This window comes from Panthera pardus, unplaced genomic scaffold (genome assembly GCF_024362965.1).
Source record: "Panthera pardus isolate Hobbes unplaced genomic scaffold, ASM2436296v1 HiC_scaffold_27, whole genome shotgun sequence".
Taxonomy (NCBI): Eukaryota; Metazoa; Chordata; class Mammalia; order Carnivora; family Felidae; genus Panthera; species Panthera pardus.
Window position 1 is genome coordinate 3,264,402 of NW_026526843.1, and position 17,912 is coordinate 3,282,313.

The following is a 17,912-nucleotide window of genomic DNA, read 5'->3' on the forward strand; positions in this document are numbered from 1 at the left end:
GGCACCTGAATATACAACCTTTTAAAGCACACATGGAGCATTCTCCAGGGAAGAACATATGTTATGTCATAAAACAAGTCTCAGTACATTTAAAAAGACTGAAATCATATCAAGTATCCTCTAAACACACAAATATTCCATGAAAATAAAAATCAATGACAGGAGGAAAACTAGAAAATTCACAAATACATGAAAACTAAACAACACACTCCTAAATAACCAGTGGGTCAAAGATAAAGTCAAAAGGGAAGTAAAAAAAATATCTTGAAACTAACAAAAATGGAAACATAACATATCAAAACTTATGGGATACAGCAAAAGCAGTTCTAAGAGGGAAATTTACAGTGATAAACATTTACATTAAGAAAAAAGCTAAAATAGGGGCACCTGGGTGGCTCAGTCAGTTAAGTGTCTGACTTCGGCTCAGGTCATGATCTCACAGCTTGTGAGTTTGAGCCCCGTATTGGGCTCTGTGCTGGCAGCTCAGAGCCTGGAGCCTGCTTTGGATTTTGTGTCTCCCTTTCTCTCTGCTCTACCCTTGTTCACACTATGTCTCTCTCAAAAATAAGTAAACATTAAAAAATTTAAAAAACAGAGCTAAAATAAAAAGCCTAATTTTATAGAGCTAGAAAAATAAGAATAAATGCAGTCTAATGTTAGCATAAGGAAAGTTATAAGAAGATCAGAGCTTAAGTAAATGAAATACACAATATAAAAACAATAGAGATGATCAGTAAAACTGAGTTAACTTTTTAAAAAGATAAACCAAATTGGCAAACCTTTAAGTAGACTAAGAAAAAAGAAGAGAGGGCTCAAATAAAATTAGATATGAAACAGGAGACATTACAACTGATACCACAGAAATAAAAAGGATCATGAGACTATTGTGAACAATCATATGCCAATGAATTGTACAACATAGAAGAAACAGATGAATTGCTAGAAACATAGAATCTACTAAGACTGAATCATGAAGAAATAAAAAAACAGAGCAGACCAATAAAAAGTCAATTGAATCAGTAACAAAAACCTCTCAACAAAGAAAAGCTTAAGACGAAATGGTTTCATGGGTGTATTCTACCAAACATTTAAATAAGAATTAATGTTAATTATTCTCAAATTCTTCCAGGAAATAGAAAGGAGGGAATACTCCCAAACTAATTGTACAAGACCAGCATTATCCTGATAGCAAAGTCAGGTAAGGTTACTACAAAAAAAGAAAACTACAGGCCAATATGGCCAATATCCCCAGTGAATACAGATGTAAAAATTCTCAACAAAATACTAGCAAATTGAATTCAACAGCACATTTAAGGAATCATACACCATGGGGTGCAAGGATAGTTCAATATATGCTAATTAATAAATGTGATACACCACATTAAGAGAATGAAAGACAAAAATCATATAATCGTCTCAGTAGATAAAAAAATAGATTTGACAAAATCCAATATCCTTTTATTATAAAAATTAATAACAATTGGGTATAGAAGGAACATACCTCAACACAATAAAGATTACATATGAGAAGGCCACAGCTAACATCATACTCAACAGTGAAAGGTTAAACTCTTTCCCTCTAAGATCAGAAGCAAAACAAGGGTGCCCACTCTTACCACTCCTATTCAACATTGTACCGGAAGTCCTAGCCAGGGCAATTAGGCAAGGAAAGGCATAAAAGGCATCTAAATCAGAAAGGAAGAAATAAAACTGTCTTCATTTGCTGATGACATGACATACATATCCTAAAAGACTCCACTAAAACACTGTTAAAACTAAGAAACAAATTTAGTAAAATTGCAGGATACAACATTAACATACAAAAATTAATTGTATTTCTATACATTGACAATAAACTATCTGAAAAATAAATGAAGAAAACAATCCAATTTATAATAGCACTGAAATTAATAAAATACTGAGGAATAAACTGAACCAAAGAAATGAAAATTCAATACACCAAAAATCATAGACATTGATGTAAGAAATTGAAGAAAACACAAACCAAAGGAAAGATACTTCATGATCATGGATCAGAAGAGTTAATATTTTTTAAATGGCCATACTACCTAAAGTCATTCATGGATTCAATGCAATCCCTATTGAAATTCCAATGGTATTTTTCACAGAAATAAACAACCTTAAAATTCATATGGAACCTGAAAAGAACCCAAATAGCCAAAGCAATCTTGATAAAGATCAAAGCTGGAGGTACCATATATCCTGACTCCAAACTACATTACAAAGCAATAGTAACAAAAGTGGCATGGTGCTGGCACAAAGAGACACAGAAACCAATGGAACGGAATCAAGAGTCCAGAAATAAACCCAGGCATATGTAGTTAACTAATGTTTGACAAGGGAGCCAATGATACAAAATGGGGAAAGGACAGTCTCTTCAATAAATGTGTTGAGAGAATTGAATATCCACACACAAAAGAATTCAATTGGATCCCTATTTTATACCACTCATTAAATTAACTCAAATGGACTAAAGATTTAAATGTATGACCTTAAACTGTAAAACTACTAGATGCAAACATAGGGACAGAGCTCCTTCACATTGGTCTTGGCATCAATTTTTTGAATATGACTCCAAAAGCATAAGCAAGAAAAGCAAAAATAAACGAGACTACATCAAACCAGAACACTTCTGCACAGCAAAAGAAACAATCAGCAAAATGAAAAGGTAACCTATCGAACAGGAGAAAATATTTATAAGCCATCTATATGATAAGGGATTAATATCCAAAACATATAAGGAACTCATAACGTTTTTTTTTAAAGTTAAGGGGTGCCTGGGTGGCTCAGTCAGTTAAGCATCCAACTTTGGTTCAGGTCATGATCTCAACAGTTCGTGACTTTGAGCCCTGTATCAGGGTCTGTGCTGACACCTCTAAGCCTGCTTCGGATTCTCTCTTCCCTCCTCTCATTGCCCCTCCCATGCTCTCTCTGTCTCTCTCTCTCAAAAACAAACATCAAAAAATAAAGTTTTTTTTTTTATTTTGAGGGGGGGAGAGAGAGAGAGAGAGGGCAAGTGCACACATGTACACAAGTGGGGAAAGGGCAAGGAGAGGGAGAGAGAGAATCCCAAGAAGGCTCCTTGCTGTAGTATGGAGCCCAACATGGGACTCAATCTCACAAACCATGAGATAATGACCTGAGCTGATACTAAGAATTGAATGCTTAACTGACTGAGCCACCCAGGTGCCCCAGGAACCCATAATTTAATAGCAAAAGAATCCAAAGAATTCAATTAAAAATGCAGAGGGGACTCAAATAGACATTTTCCCAAAGAAGACATGCAGATGATCAACAAGTATACAAAACATTTCTCAACTTCACTAATCATCAAGGAAATGAAATCAAACCCACATGAGATATCACCTCATACCTATCAGAATGGCTATAATCAAAAAGAGAAGAGATAACAAATGGTGGTAAGGATGTGTAGACAAGGGAGGTCTGGTGCACTTTTGGTAGTACACACACACACACACACACACACACACACACAAACACACTGAAATATTATTCTTCTACAAAAAAAGGAAATCCTAGCATTTGAGGCAACGTGGATGGACCTTGAGGGTATTATGCTAAGTGAAGTAAGTCAGACAAAGAAAGACAAATACTGTATGATCTCACTTATTTCACTTACATGTGGAATCTATAAAAGCTAAACTATTGAAATAGTAGAATGTTGGTTGTCAGAGGCTGAAGTGTGGAGGAAATAGGGAGATATTTGTCAGGGGGTAAATTCTTTCAGTTATAAGATGAATAAGTTGTAGGAATCTAATACAGCATAGTGACTATAGTTATCAGTGCTGTATTATATAATTGAGTACTGTATATACAATTGAGTAGAGCTTTCACATTCTCCCCATAACAACAGCAACAACAACAAAATGGTAAGTGTGTGAAGTTTTAACTAATCTTACTGTGGTGTACACTTCACAACACATGTGTGTATCAAATCATCACATTTTGCACTTTAGATTTACACAATGTTAATATGTCAATTATACCTCAATAAAGCTGGAAAAAATTTACGTGGTCTGTAAAATTGTTCAAAGTATTATTACCTTATTAACCTTTTGATATCTGCAGAGTTTATAGTGGTAGTCCCTGTTTCACTCTTCATATAAGTAATTTGCATCTTCTCTCTTTTTTCGTTTTTCTTTTTTTCTCTTTTCTCTTTTTTCCCCTCTGTCCTGCTAAAGCGTTGTCAATTTTGTTGTTCTTTTTTCAAAGATTCAGTTATTTGTTTCAATGATTTTTTCTATTGTCTTTCTGTTTTCAATTTCATTGATTTCTGTTCTTTATTATTTCCTCCTCTTGATTTGTGTTTATTTACTCTTATTTTTCTACATTCTCAAGGTGGGATCTTAGATTATTGAGTTGATATTTATTTTCTTTTCTAATGTATGTATTTGGGGATATAAATTTCCTGTTCAGCACTGCTTTAGTTGCTTTCCACACATATTGATATGTTGTATTTTCATTTCCTTCAGTTCAATGTGTTTTTTAGAAAATTTTACTTGGCGGGCGCCTGGGTGGCTTAGTTGGCTGACTGGGCAGCTCTTGATTTTGGCTCAGGTCAGGATCTCAGTTTCTGAGTTTCAGCCCCGCATTCGGCTCTGTGTTGACAGCACAGAGCCTGTTTGGGATCCTTTCCTTCCCTCTCTCTCTGTCCCTCCCCCTCCCATGCACTCTCTCTCTCTCTCAAAAATAAATAAAATCACAAAATTTTTACTTGGGACTTCTACTTTGACCCATGGGTTATTTAGCAGTGTGATGTTTAATTTCCAAGTGTTTTAAGATTTTTCTATTACCTTTCTATTACTGAATTCTAGTTTGATTCTACTGTGGTTGTAGAACATACACTGCAACTCTTATTGTTTTATGACCCAGGAAGTAGTCTATCCTGGCATATGTTCTGTAAGCATTTGAAAAGAACATGCATTTTGCTGTTGTTGGGTGGAGTGTACTATCAATGTCAGGTCCTATTGTTTGACAGTATTGCTGAATTATTCTATATCCACATGTATTTTTTGTCTAGTTGTTCTATCAACTCTTGAGAGAAGGGTGTTGAGCTACTTAGCTGTAATTATGGATCTGTCTCTTTCTATTATCAGTTCTATTAGTTTTTGTTGCACATGTTTTGCAGCACTTTTGTTTGGTGCATATGCATTTAAGATTACTGTAACTTCTTGGTAAATTGACACTTTTGTCATTATATAGTCTCCCTCTTTTTTTAAGTTTATTTGTTTATTTTGAGAGAGAGAGAGAGAGAGAGCAAGCGCACACATGAGCAGGGGAGAGGCAGAGAGGGGGGAGAGAGAATCCCAATCAGGCTCCTCACTGTCAGTGCAGAGCTTGATGTGGGCTCAAACTCACGTACTGTGAGAGCATGACCTGAGCCAAAATCAAGAGTCAGACGCTTAACTGACTGAGCCACCCAGGCACACTTGTCTCCCTATTTATCCCTAGAAATTTTCTTTTCTCTGAAGTCCACCTTATCTTTTATTAATACAACCACTCTTTGATTTCCTATGATTAACGTTTGTCCATACTATTGCTTACTGTGTTTTCTTTCCTTCTGATATTCCAAGGTTGCTTCTTTTATCATTTCTTTTCTGCTTAGGAAACTTCCTTTAGCTACTCTTTTACAGCAGTAATCACAAATTCTCATAGTTTACCTTCAGCTGAGAAAGTCTTGATTTCCCCTTCATTCCTGAAGAATATTTTCACTGCGTATAGCATTCTTCATTGATACTTTTTTTCTTTTGGCACCTAAAAAATACTGCGCTACTTCCTTCTGGCCTCCATGGTTTGCGATGTTAAATATATTGTCATTTTCGTTCTTTTTCTCCGGTGGATAAGGTATTGTTTTTCTGACTTCTCTCAAGATTCTTTTTCTTTCATTTTCATAAATTTAATTTTAATGTGTTTTGGTGTGGATTTCTTTGGGTTTTCTCAGCTTCTTCAATTTATAAGTTTCTATCTATTGCCAAATTTGGTAAGTTTTTAGACATTATTTCTCCAGGTACTTTTTCAGCCCCACCCTCTTTCTTCTTTCCTTCTTGAACTCTGATGAAATGACTGTTACATCTTTTATTACAGTGCCACAGGTCCTTGAATCTCTGTTCATTTTTTTTTTGTCACTTACTTCTCTATTATTCAGATTGGGTAATTACTATTGTTTTATCTTCCAGTTCACTAATTTTTTCTACTGTTCTTCCCACTCTGTTGTTAATCTAATCTGTGGAGATTTTTATTTTGGACATTTCTGTATCTTTCAGTTAAAAATTTCCATTTGGTTCTTCTTTATAACTTCTATATTTTTGCTGAGACTTTTTTTGCTGATGCTTTTTATTTTTTCACTTGTTTCAAGCACGTTCATAACTGCTCATTGAATTATTTTTATCATGGATGCTTTGAAATCTTCATCAGACAATTCTAATTTCTCTGCCATCTTAGTGTTTGCATCTATTGATACTTGGTTTGAAATCATCCTGGTTCATAGTATGATGAGTAATTTTCAGTTGAAGAGCCTGTATATTTTGGATATTATTCTAGATCTTATTTAAACCTTCTGTTTAATTGGAATTATTTAACATTATTCTAGCAGGGGGAAGGAAATGCTGCCTCATTACTGCCGGGTGGAGGTATAAGTCCAAGTTCTCCACAGCCTTCATTGATATCGGAGGGGGGCGGTCTCCTCATTACTAATGGGCAGGTGTATGAGTTCTAGCCACCCACATAGTCTCCACTGACACCTGGTGTGGGGTGGATTTGTTACTGCTGGGTGATAATGACAGTTATGAATCTCTAATAGTTCATCCGACACCACAACAATGGGGAGAGACAGCCTTACAACTGTCAACTCTTAGAGAGGAGTACAAATCCAAGCATCCCTGATGATCTCCCCTGATACAGTGGGAGAGTGGAGGCAGGGTTGTGGTTCATTGCTGGCCAGTGGGGATGAAAATTCCTTGTCTTCTCTGACACTACCCTGGTAGGGGTCCCTGATAGGGGTGTTGGAGTGCCTTATTGGAGCCTTATGAAGATGAAAATCTAGGTTTCTCTCTTGGCTGAGAATAGGTGGGAATGGGGCCAGTTTTTCTGTCCTGTTTGGCTAGAGTAGAGCACTTAGCTATTGTCTAAACAAGTTTTCCATCTTATTAGGCTGCTCTTTGCTGATACTTTGGCTACAGAGAACAAACCTTTATTGGGCCTTTTTTTGTTTATTTATCTTTTGTCTGCACCCACTGGTGGTTTCTGGGTTGCCAATTTCTTTAGCCCCAAGTATGAGGCATATGAAGCAAAAAGAAAAACCCAGGGAATTCATCCCATGTCATTGCTCAGGTTCCAAATTCCCTAGATAGTTTGTGTTCTCCTCTGTATCTTTCAGGCTTTTTATGACTTTTAAAATATATAATATGCAGAGTTTTTAGTTGTACTTAGTGGGAAGAATAGGAAAAGGTATGTCTACTCCATCTTTTTGGAAGTAGAAGTCTCCCTATTTATCTTATATTTTAAGATGGTCATGCTTAATGGCACATAAATAGTCTAATATCTTCATTTTATCCCAGAAAATAGAGACTTAGAAAAGATAAGTTACTTATTTTATCTAATATAAGGTCAAACCATGATATGAAGGCAGAGCTTAAACTAAACTCCAGGTCTTCTGGTTTCCCATTCCTATACTTTCCCCCCTGTAATACCCCATCTTTCATGCCATTACCATGTTTTCTTTCATATAATTTCAACTCCTGCTGGTACTTCGGTTTTTCTTTTTTCAGTTATGCACTGAATTCCCTAACACAAAATGATACTGAAATCAGACAACCACCTCCAAGTCATTTTTTCCCCACTATGACACTAAAAACTTGTTCTCCTATTCATTTGTTTAGTTTCTTAGATTCCACATATGAGTGAAATCATATAGTATTTGTCTTTCTTTATTTGACCAGTTTTACTTAGCGTAATACCCTCTAGGTGTGTCCATAATGTCACAAATGGCCACATCTCATCCTTTTTATGGCTACATAATATTCCTCTGTGTGTGTGTGTGTGTGTGTGTGTGTGTGTGTGTGTGTGTACATACCACATCTTCCTTATCTAATTGTGTACTGATAAACACTTAGGTTACTTCCATATCTTGGCTATTGTGAATAATGCTGCAGTAAACATAGGGGTGTATATATTTTTATATGTTTTCAAATTAGAGTTTTCTTTTCCTTTGGGTGAATACCCAGTAGTGGCATTATTAGATCATATGGTATTTCTCTTTGTAATTTTTTGAGGAACTTCCATATTGCTTTCCATAGTTAACTTTTCTCAAATTTTTAATAATTTTAAATAAAATAAAATGACAAAACAAAAGAAAACTTGTTCTGCTAAAAAGTTATAGTTCAGATCTTTTGATGGTGGGAATAGTGGAATATTTGTGGCAGGGAATGAGGAGAAGTTACTATGTAAGGTCTAATAAATAAATAATCATACTTAACAAACTTACAGATCCAGGCTAGGACTGCAATTTTTTTCTCTAACTACCCACTCATCACACACTATAATCTTCTAGCAGAGTGCCCTAATTCAGTACCATCTGCCAGTATTAGATTAGATTACTATTATGATTTTGAGTAAAAAAGTCATAATATGCAGAGGTTAAAGATTTTTGGTGTTGGTAACATCCTAAAAGTGCAGGTACAGAGTACTTTTTTTTTTAAAGCACAATTCAGTGAAAGAGGTCTCATGCATTTATAAAAGGTTAAAAACTCAGGAACTGTTATATTTTGAACATAGTTCTCTCAGTCATTTGGGGTAACCTCATGCAAATTGATATTTCTAATTGTTAATTCTCAGGCACAACAGGAAAAGAATGATTGCTTGACAGGAGGCAAAATGAGGAGGAGTAGGAGGAAGAAGAAATGCCAGCAATGACAACAGCTATATACCGAGCTTTATTTTATATCAAAAGCACTGGGTTAAGTACTTTATTATTCATGTATTTATTTTAGGCTTTAAGGTACATACAATTGGATTAATCAGAACATTTCATTCCTGACATAGTCCTAGCACTGGTCCCCTATTTATTTAGCTAGTTACTTTTTATAATGTAATAAGCTCCTGCAAACTCACAGCCCAAAAATTAAAACTAAGACCTTGACAATAATCTACATCTAACTATAAAGATTCCTTCACCCCCATCCTATATGCCCCCCACCTCCCAGCCAAAGACAGTCTCATTCAGCCATCATCCTGAGTCCTGTGTTTATTACACCTTTGTTTTTTAAAAATTAGGTTTATCACACCTATATGTAATATAAAAATGATATATTTTTATTTTATTTTTAATTTTATCAAAATATAACAATCCCTATGTAATATTTTAGGACTATTTCATCTAATATTATACTGCTAAGATTAATTCATATTTTTCTGTGGGGCTATAGTTCATTTGTTCTGAGTGCTGTATAATTTTCCACTGCATGAATACAGCATACTTTATTAATCCATTATTTGTGTTGATGGAATTTAGGTCATTTTAGGTTTTTGTATTATGAGCTATGCTGTTATAAACATACTTGTACATGTCTCCTGTTATATATGAATAAGAGGTTTTCTCTTAATATTTATCTAGGAGTAGAATTTTGGGGTCATAGGGTATATGAATGTTCAGCTTTAGGAGATAATGCCCGAATATATTCCAAAGTCCTCTCAGCAATTTATAGATAGCATTCCCCCCTTATCCTTGAGAGGTATGTTCCAAGACCCACAGTGGATGCCTGAAACCATCAGTGGATAGTACTGAACCCCATATATACTATATCTTTTCCTATACATACCTATCTATGATAAGGTTTAGTTTATACATTAAGCACAGTAAAATATTAACAACAAGAATAAAATAGAACAATTATAACAATACACTGTAATAAAAGTTATGTAAATGTGGTCTCTCTCTCTCAAAGTACCTTCTAGTACTGTACTCACCCTTCATCATCTTGTGATAATGTGAGATGATAAAATGCCCATGGGATGAGATGAAGTGAGGTAAATGACCCAGGCATTTTGATATAGTGTTAGACTACTATTGACCTTCTGATGATAAGCCAGAAGGAGGATTATCTGCTTCTAGACCATGGTTGATCATGGGTAACTGAAACCATGGAAAACAAAACTATGGATAAGGGGGGACTACTGCATTCCTACTAATATATAAGAAATCATGTGACTGTATCTTCTCCGATTACTTCACTGTCTAAGCCAGAGTTCATCATCTGAACCTAAGAACACAGAAGATTATTTGAGTGACTATCTCCTCAATTCTCTCAAGGATGGTACATAACTGATACCATTCTAGTACACAGGAAAGTAGTTAATTCTTTACATATAGTGGATGCCATAGGGCATTAACACTTTGTTCTCTTCAGTAACCTCAATGGAGAAAAGGTGATTGGTATTGTCACCTTTTACTTTTTTGCCAACATATTGACTATAAAATGGTGTCTTATTATGATTTGATTTTCATTTTCCTGGTTAATAATGGTGTTCAATCTTTTCATAAATTAATTGGCCATGAGTGTTTACAGTTCTGCGAAATGTCTATTCATGTCTTTTGTCCATTTTTCTATGGGATTGCTTGTGCTTTTAAAATAATTTTTACAACTTCTTCATGTAATCTTGATATCGCTTTTTGCCAGTTGTGTTTTGTGAATATTTTCTCCCAGTTTGTAACTTGTATTTTCTCATTCTCTAAGGTGTATTTTGATTAACAACATTTTAAATTATAAATAGTTAAATCTATCAATCTTTTATAGTCAATTCTTTTTGTGCCTTAAGGTATCTTTTTTTATTTCAAAGTTAGGAAATATTCACTGACATTTTCTGATAAGAGTTTTAAAATTTTGTTTTTGAAATTTATACTCTTAATTGATCCTGTGTATACTATGAGATAGGATTTATTTTTATCTTTTTCCATATGGATAACCATTTTTTAGCTTCATTTATTAAATAATCTCTACAATTTCCTACTGATCTGACATGCTACCTCTGTCACATATCAGAGCTCCATACATATATAGGTCTATTTCTGGGCTCTCTATTACATTTGTAAAAATATTAAATTCATTATTTCATGCAGTTTTCATAAGAAGCAATCTAACATCAATTATTTCATGTAATCCATAAAATCACTCCATGAGGTAGATACTATTTTCTCCATTTTACAGATTTAGACTTAGACATGTTACTTGTTCAAGATCAAGACTAGTTTATGGCAGCTCCAACCCTAAGACTCTAGAGCCCATAAGGATATGGTGAAAGTCAGTAAATATCACAGACAGTAAACCATATATTTAGCTCTGTACTAACTACAAAGTGGTTTGAGGTAGGGTTGGGAGACTTTGCTTAAATGTCACTTACTCAGTCTTTCCCTAACCACCCTATTTAATTTGCAGCCCTGTTCATCCTGTACTGTTAACCTGCTTTATTATTTTTTTAGGTAAGTAAGTACCTGAACTTATATATCCATTTGTTTATTTGTTTATTATGTGATTCACTCATTAGAATGTATGTTCAATGAGGGCAGAGACAGACATTGTTTTATTAACTGCTATATGTCTATCACCTAAAACAGTGCCTGGCACGTAGGAGGCATGTGACAAGTATTTATGGAATGAATGAATGTATGTATGTATGAATGAATGAATGAATAAACAAGATAAGCTTCTGCCACTGAAGAGCTGACAATAGAGCAGGGAATATGTTAGTTCAATAAAAACTATTAAAATAAAAATGTATTCATTTAGTACATTTACTGGATACCTACTTTGTGTATAGCACTGTGATATGTACTCAGGGAAGAGTATAAAGATGATAAGCCATGATTCTTGCCTTTATGAACTTACAAGCTAGTAGAGTCTATGTGTGTATATAAATTTCTATAATACAAGACAAGAAACAGTAAGTAGTTATAAGAGGAACAAAATGCTAATTTGAACACAGGAGAAAGAATTTAATTCAGACCGGGAGATCAAGGTAAGCTTAATGGTACAGGTGGCCATGTTGGAGCTGGGCCTTGGCAATGTTTTCCTTCAAATAAGGTGTAAATTGTGGAAGTTTTGTACATGTTTTTTCAGCCAAAGCTACTACTTGCAGATATCTTGGCATAATGTAACCAGCATCGTGATAAATAATTTTCATTGTGGGGAGCAAACTGGACTTTGCTTGGCTAAGAGAAAGGATATTCCATGCAGAGAGAATGGATTGAAAGCACAGGGCATGTTCCATCAAGAAGTCCAGTGTTGCTGTAACAAGGCTCTAGGGAGGGTGGCTGGTAGGAGACGAGGCTGGAAAGATAGTGTGGCTGGAATTTGAAATTAAGAGCCCAGTCCATTTGAAACTTTTTAGGGACTAAGTGATATTGGAGGCAGGCAGGCCATCACAGGTAGTTATTTTCCTTTCCTTCCTTTATCACCTGCTGTCTTTCTTTTCTTTTCATAGCAGAGCACAGTGAAAAAGAAAGGAAGAACCCAGAGACCTGGGATTAAGTCACAGTTCTGACACTGAACTGTTGCGTGATGTTTGGAAACTTAATTAAATTAAAACTGGGGGAGAGGACATGTTTTAAAAACTACACGTATATTCTTTCCCCTGGAAATATTTCTTAGAAGCTGCTCCAATTGGAATACCTGATTTCAGCCACCACTACCCTGTTACAAGGATCACTGCTGTAGTGCCAAACAGATACAAATATTGGCATATTGGTTGAGAATCACTGGACTAGATGATCTCTAAGTACCCCTTCTTCCACGCTGACCCACTTCTTCCCGCTACACCACTGTGTGTTCTGGTTCTCTTCATATTCCCACTCAAGCTTTCAGTATAACAGTGCCCCCCCCCCCCCCCCGCCCAACCACCCTCTACAGGGGTTGTCTGGCACTTTTGGTGGTGCTCAGGGCTGCAAATTCTTGTCTTGGAAGAAAACTAGCCAAGAGTAGTCAAAGAAATCTGAAAGACTTGAGCACCTGTTCTACAAGGAAGGGGATAGAATGGCTGGGCTGCTGCTAATATGTAACAATAACTCAGGAGCTCTCCTGGAAGCAAAGCCTCCCTGGTCCTTTCAAAGAACAATTATGAGAAATGATGTGTGTATGTATGTTGTGAGGAGGGCAGGGTGCAGAGAGATGTCATTCCAAATTGCAGAGCTATCCTTGAAAGTCTGATGCTTTAGAACTTCTCCAATGGTCTAAACCTCAAATTAAGCTTTGATGGAGGTAAGAGGGTAGGGTGTGGTGGTGGTGGTGGTGGGGAAGATGATCAGTCCAATATTCATGATCATTTTTTTAGCTGACCTCTTTTTTTAATTTTTAAAATGTTTTTTAAATTTATTTTTGAGAGAGAGAGAGAGAGAGAGACAGACAGAGTATGAGCGGGGGAGGAGCAGAGAGAGAGGGAAATACAGAATCTGAAGCAAGCTCCAGGCTTGCAAGCACAGAGCCCAATGCAGGGTTTCAAACTCACGAACTGCAAGATCATGACCTGAGCCGAAGTTGGACACTCAACCGACTGAGCCACCCAGGCGCCCCTAAGCTGACCTACTCTTAAGAAACTTAAATTGCATACAAAAATGAAAATGTACCCTCAGCATGAAGCTCTACACAGTCTAATTATCAGAACAATTGTTTATGGAGTTAATTTTAAAAATACAATACCAACATTGCCTATTTCATAATCTAGGGGAAGCATTTTCTTCTCAAACTATGTTCAGTATGCAACAGGAAGCCAATTATCACCCCAGAACATTTCTCAGTGAAGAATGTGTTATTCCTTATAACACAGCTTAAACAGGCTTAAAGCCCTAAATTCAGTATTTTCTCTTATTTCTACCATCTAAACACCCATCAATCCAAACCAAAATTGTTTTCACCATTTCATATCCTAAAGGTGTCACTGGAACTTAGACAAAGGAAATTTTCGGAAAAGACAAGGCATCTTGTTTTGCTTACTTGTTTTGCTTACCACCTTTTCCTGAAAACAGAGTATAATAATGGAGTTCTTGAGAGAAAAATACAGGAAACAGGCACTGTTTCCAGGCACCAGGAAACCAGGGTGAATTTAGTTTTATTGATTTTAAGAAAACTTAGTAATTCTAGCTAAAAACTAACCAATATGGTCCCTTTAGTATTCATAGGGATGTGTTTTTCATCAATGGAAGGCAATAATTTCTATTTACCAGATGTAGGCATATTATGGATAACAGCCAGGTCTTATTCATCTCTCATTTTCTGCTAGAAATTAGCATGTTCATTTACTCTTCCTTTCAATATCACCTGACACACAGTAGGCATCCAAAAAATGTTTGCCGAGTAAACATATTAGCACATTATTTGTTTGCAATTGTCTACTGCTGAGTATGCTTTTAAACTGGTTGCCTAAGTAGGCTAAATACTATCTGACAGTCTTTAAAATTTGATTAGCAACATTTTTTATTTCTCAGATTCAACCAATTTTTTATAGTCCTAAAGAATATGGGTGGGAATTTAAGAGATTGTCCATGTACCAAAAGCAGCATCTCCATTTCCCTTTATAGACACCAGACAGAACTTTTCCAGACCTCCTTCTGTGTAACCAAATACTTTCAAGTGGCAACCAAACATTCCAAAGTACCCAAGCTGTCTGAGTGTCATAGTAGAAGACAGCTGGGGATACGGTGTTGAGAATGATCAGTGTTTACACCATATTCACATTCCCTTTAGCACATACCAGATTCCACAGCTAAAAGGCAGGTGTGTCCTGCTACCCTATTTTTTACTTCAAAGAACACCTGGACCCTGTCTGGAATACAGATCAAGAACTGTACTGCCAACCACTATAGGCGGAATGATTAAATTTTCAGACTTTATAATTGCGAAACCATGTTTTGACATATGTACTTGTACTTTTGGGGACAACGGGTTGGAACATATAACACTGACGCTGTTCTGAAAAATCTAGAATATGTGGTTTTCCATATTTACAGCACAGACAACAGAATCTACAAGAAGGAAATAACTTTATAAAATAGGTTTTATTTGAAAGAACAGAACATAAACAATGTTAAAATACATGGGAAAACATTTGCAACACAATAAACAGAAAAAAGATTAATTTCTACGACATAAAGAACACTTACATGCCCAAAATTAAAAGGCAAACAACAGTAGAAAAATGAGCAGAAGATATCAGAAATGATTTATAAAAGAAACACATTGGATTAGTAAATTTGAAAATGATGCTTAAACTCATTACTCATTAGAGAAATGCAAATTAAAGCAAAAGGGGTTACAAGTTTTCACCCATCTAATGGGAAAAAAGTCATAGGATTGATAACGTGTACTGGCAAGAAGAGAGGAAATGGCTCTCTCAACATCTCAGTTGGGATGATGACTTGGTGAAGCCTTTGTAGAAGTCATGATAGAATCAGCCATCAAAATGTATAAAACCCCAAATATATAAATAATTTATATAACTTAATACCAAAAATACCTCCCCAAAACACAATATGATTACACAACGGGCAGAGGACTTGATTAGACACCAACAAACACATGAAAAGATGCTCAACATCACTCATCATCAGGGAAATGCAAATCTAAACTTCAATGAGATATCACTTCATACCAGTCACAATGGCTAGTATCAAAAGACAAGAAATAACAAATATTGGTGAGGATGTGGATAAAAGGGAACCCTCCTGCATTGTTGGTGGGAATGTAAATTGGTGCAGCCACTGTGGAAAACAGTATGGAGATTCCTCAGAAAATTAAAAATAGAAATACCATATGGTCCAGTAATTCCACTATTGAGCATTTACCCAAAGAGAAAGAAAACACTAATTTGAAAAGATATATGCACCCTCATGTATTGTAACATTATTTACAATAGCCAAGATATGGAAGCAACCTAACTGTTCAATGATACATGAATGGATAAAGAACATGTGGTGCGCGTGCACGTGCACACACACACACACACACACACACACACACACAGAGTGAAATGACTCAGCCACAAAAAAGAATGAAAAGTTGCCATTTGTAAAAACATGGATGGACATAGAGGGGGTATTATGCTAAGTGAAATAAGTCAGAGAAAGGCAAATATGATATGATTTCATGTGGAATCTAAAACAAAACAAAACAAAACAAATGGACAAACAAAAAAGCAGAAACAGATCCATAAATACAGAGAACAAACCAGTGGCTGCCAGAGGGGAAGCGGTAGGGGGATGGGCAAAATGGGTAAAGGGGAATGGAAGGCATGGGCTTCGAGCTCTGAATGAGTCACAGGGATGAAAGGTACAACATAGGGAATATACTCAATGACACTGTAATAGCGTTGTATGGTGAGCACAGCGTAATGTATAGAGTTGTGGAATCACTATGTTGTACCTGAAACTAATGTAGCATTGCATGTCAACTTTACTTCAATAAAAAAATAAATTAAAAACAATGTACAAAGCCCTTAACACTCCAACTCTGCAATCCTACTCTTTCAACTTTATTCTAGAGTAATACCTGCTCACATGTACAGAGAAACGTTTGTGGATGTTCCTTATGGCACTGTTTATGACAGCCAAAAGATAGGAGTAATTTAAATATCCATAAACAGGAAGATTCCAATAGTAAAGTTTCCAATCTCAGACATGACCCAACAAGCAGTTGCTAAAAAGAGAGAAAACCAGGGCAGATGTTATCCTTGGTGGGGAAGTAAATGACTGGAAAAGGGCATCAGAATCTTTGTGATGCCAGAAGTCATCTGTGCCTTGTTTTAGGTGCTGGTTATACAAGTGTCCTGTTTGTGAAAGTTCATTGTTTGATATGTATAATTTTGCATTTTTATGTACTTCAGTAAAATATTTTTTAAAAGCAAACAAACAAGATTTGGGAGACCCCATACTTTCAGTGGAGAGAGGACTGTACTAGGAAGAAGTTCGGAGTTCCAGCTCGTTTCTGCCCAAACTAGTTTGAGACCTTGTGCAAGTCATTTGGGCTGAATTGAAGTTGACTCACTTGTAAAAGCGGGGTAATCATATTTGGCTAATAAGATCGAGAACTGGGCCCAGTGATTTTCATATCTTTTTAAGTTGACTCTAAACTGCACATACTTCACTTTCCAGGGCTATTTCAAAACTCTTCCAACCTGTCTGTCCAGCTCTAGTTCTGCCCCTTTATAATCCACAATAAAAACACTTTGGTTGGAGTGTCTTTTGGAAGTACAGCTCAGATCATGTCACTGCCTTCTTCAGAAATCTTAGAAAGCAGTGTGGGACATGCTGCAAAGTGCACAGGACCCATCATCTAAAACCTGGGTCTGAATAGCTTACTGGCTGTTTAATCTTGGGCAAGCCATTGAGCCTCTGATTCTCCACTACCTGATGTGTAAAATGAGACTAATATTGGGACCTTCTTCACAGAGTTATGTAGAAAAGAGTTTCAGCTACTGATGTGTTAAGTTCCAAGTCACACTTAACTTCATTAGCTAGGGTTCCAGAGTTAAAGGCAGAGAATCAAGTTCCTTAGATACTTTTATCTGACTCATTCCAATAAACATAGAGAACACTTCTGGGCAGCCTGAGCTTCAACACAAAGTTCTCCAACTGACCAGCTGTTTGACAGGAGGACAAAAGGTAAAAGGTATCTTTGCACGTCATGCCACAGAAAGAGTGGCACCTCATGGCAAAGGACAGCAGTCTTTATTGACGGCAATCTCCAGCCTGGAAGATCTGTAGGCCCCTCTGCACACACTTAACATTGGTAATAACTGCTTAACAGAGATCTGGCATAAAATCAAGAGAAGCTAAGTCTTGTGGTTACCCTGCTGAGATAATTTAGTATGCATTAGTCAATGTTTTTCAG

The 17,912-nt window shown here is 36.1% G+C and overlaps 1 protein-coding gene across 10 annotated transcripts in view; it reads right to left on the bottom strand.

The window, feature by feature from the left end:
• Window positions 1-17,912, bottom strand: part of ENOX2 (ecto-NOX disulfide-thiol exchanger 2) — a 259,494-nt gene that overhangs the window by 126,461 nt on the left and 115,121 nt on the right. The window lies entirely within an intron of this gene.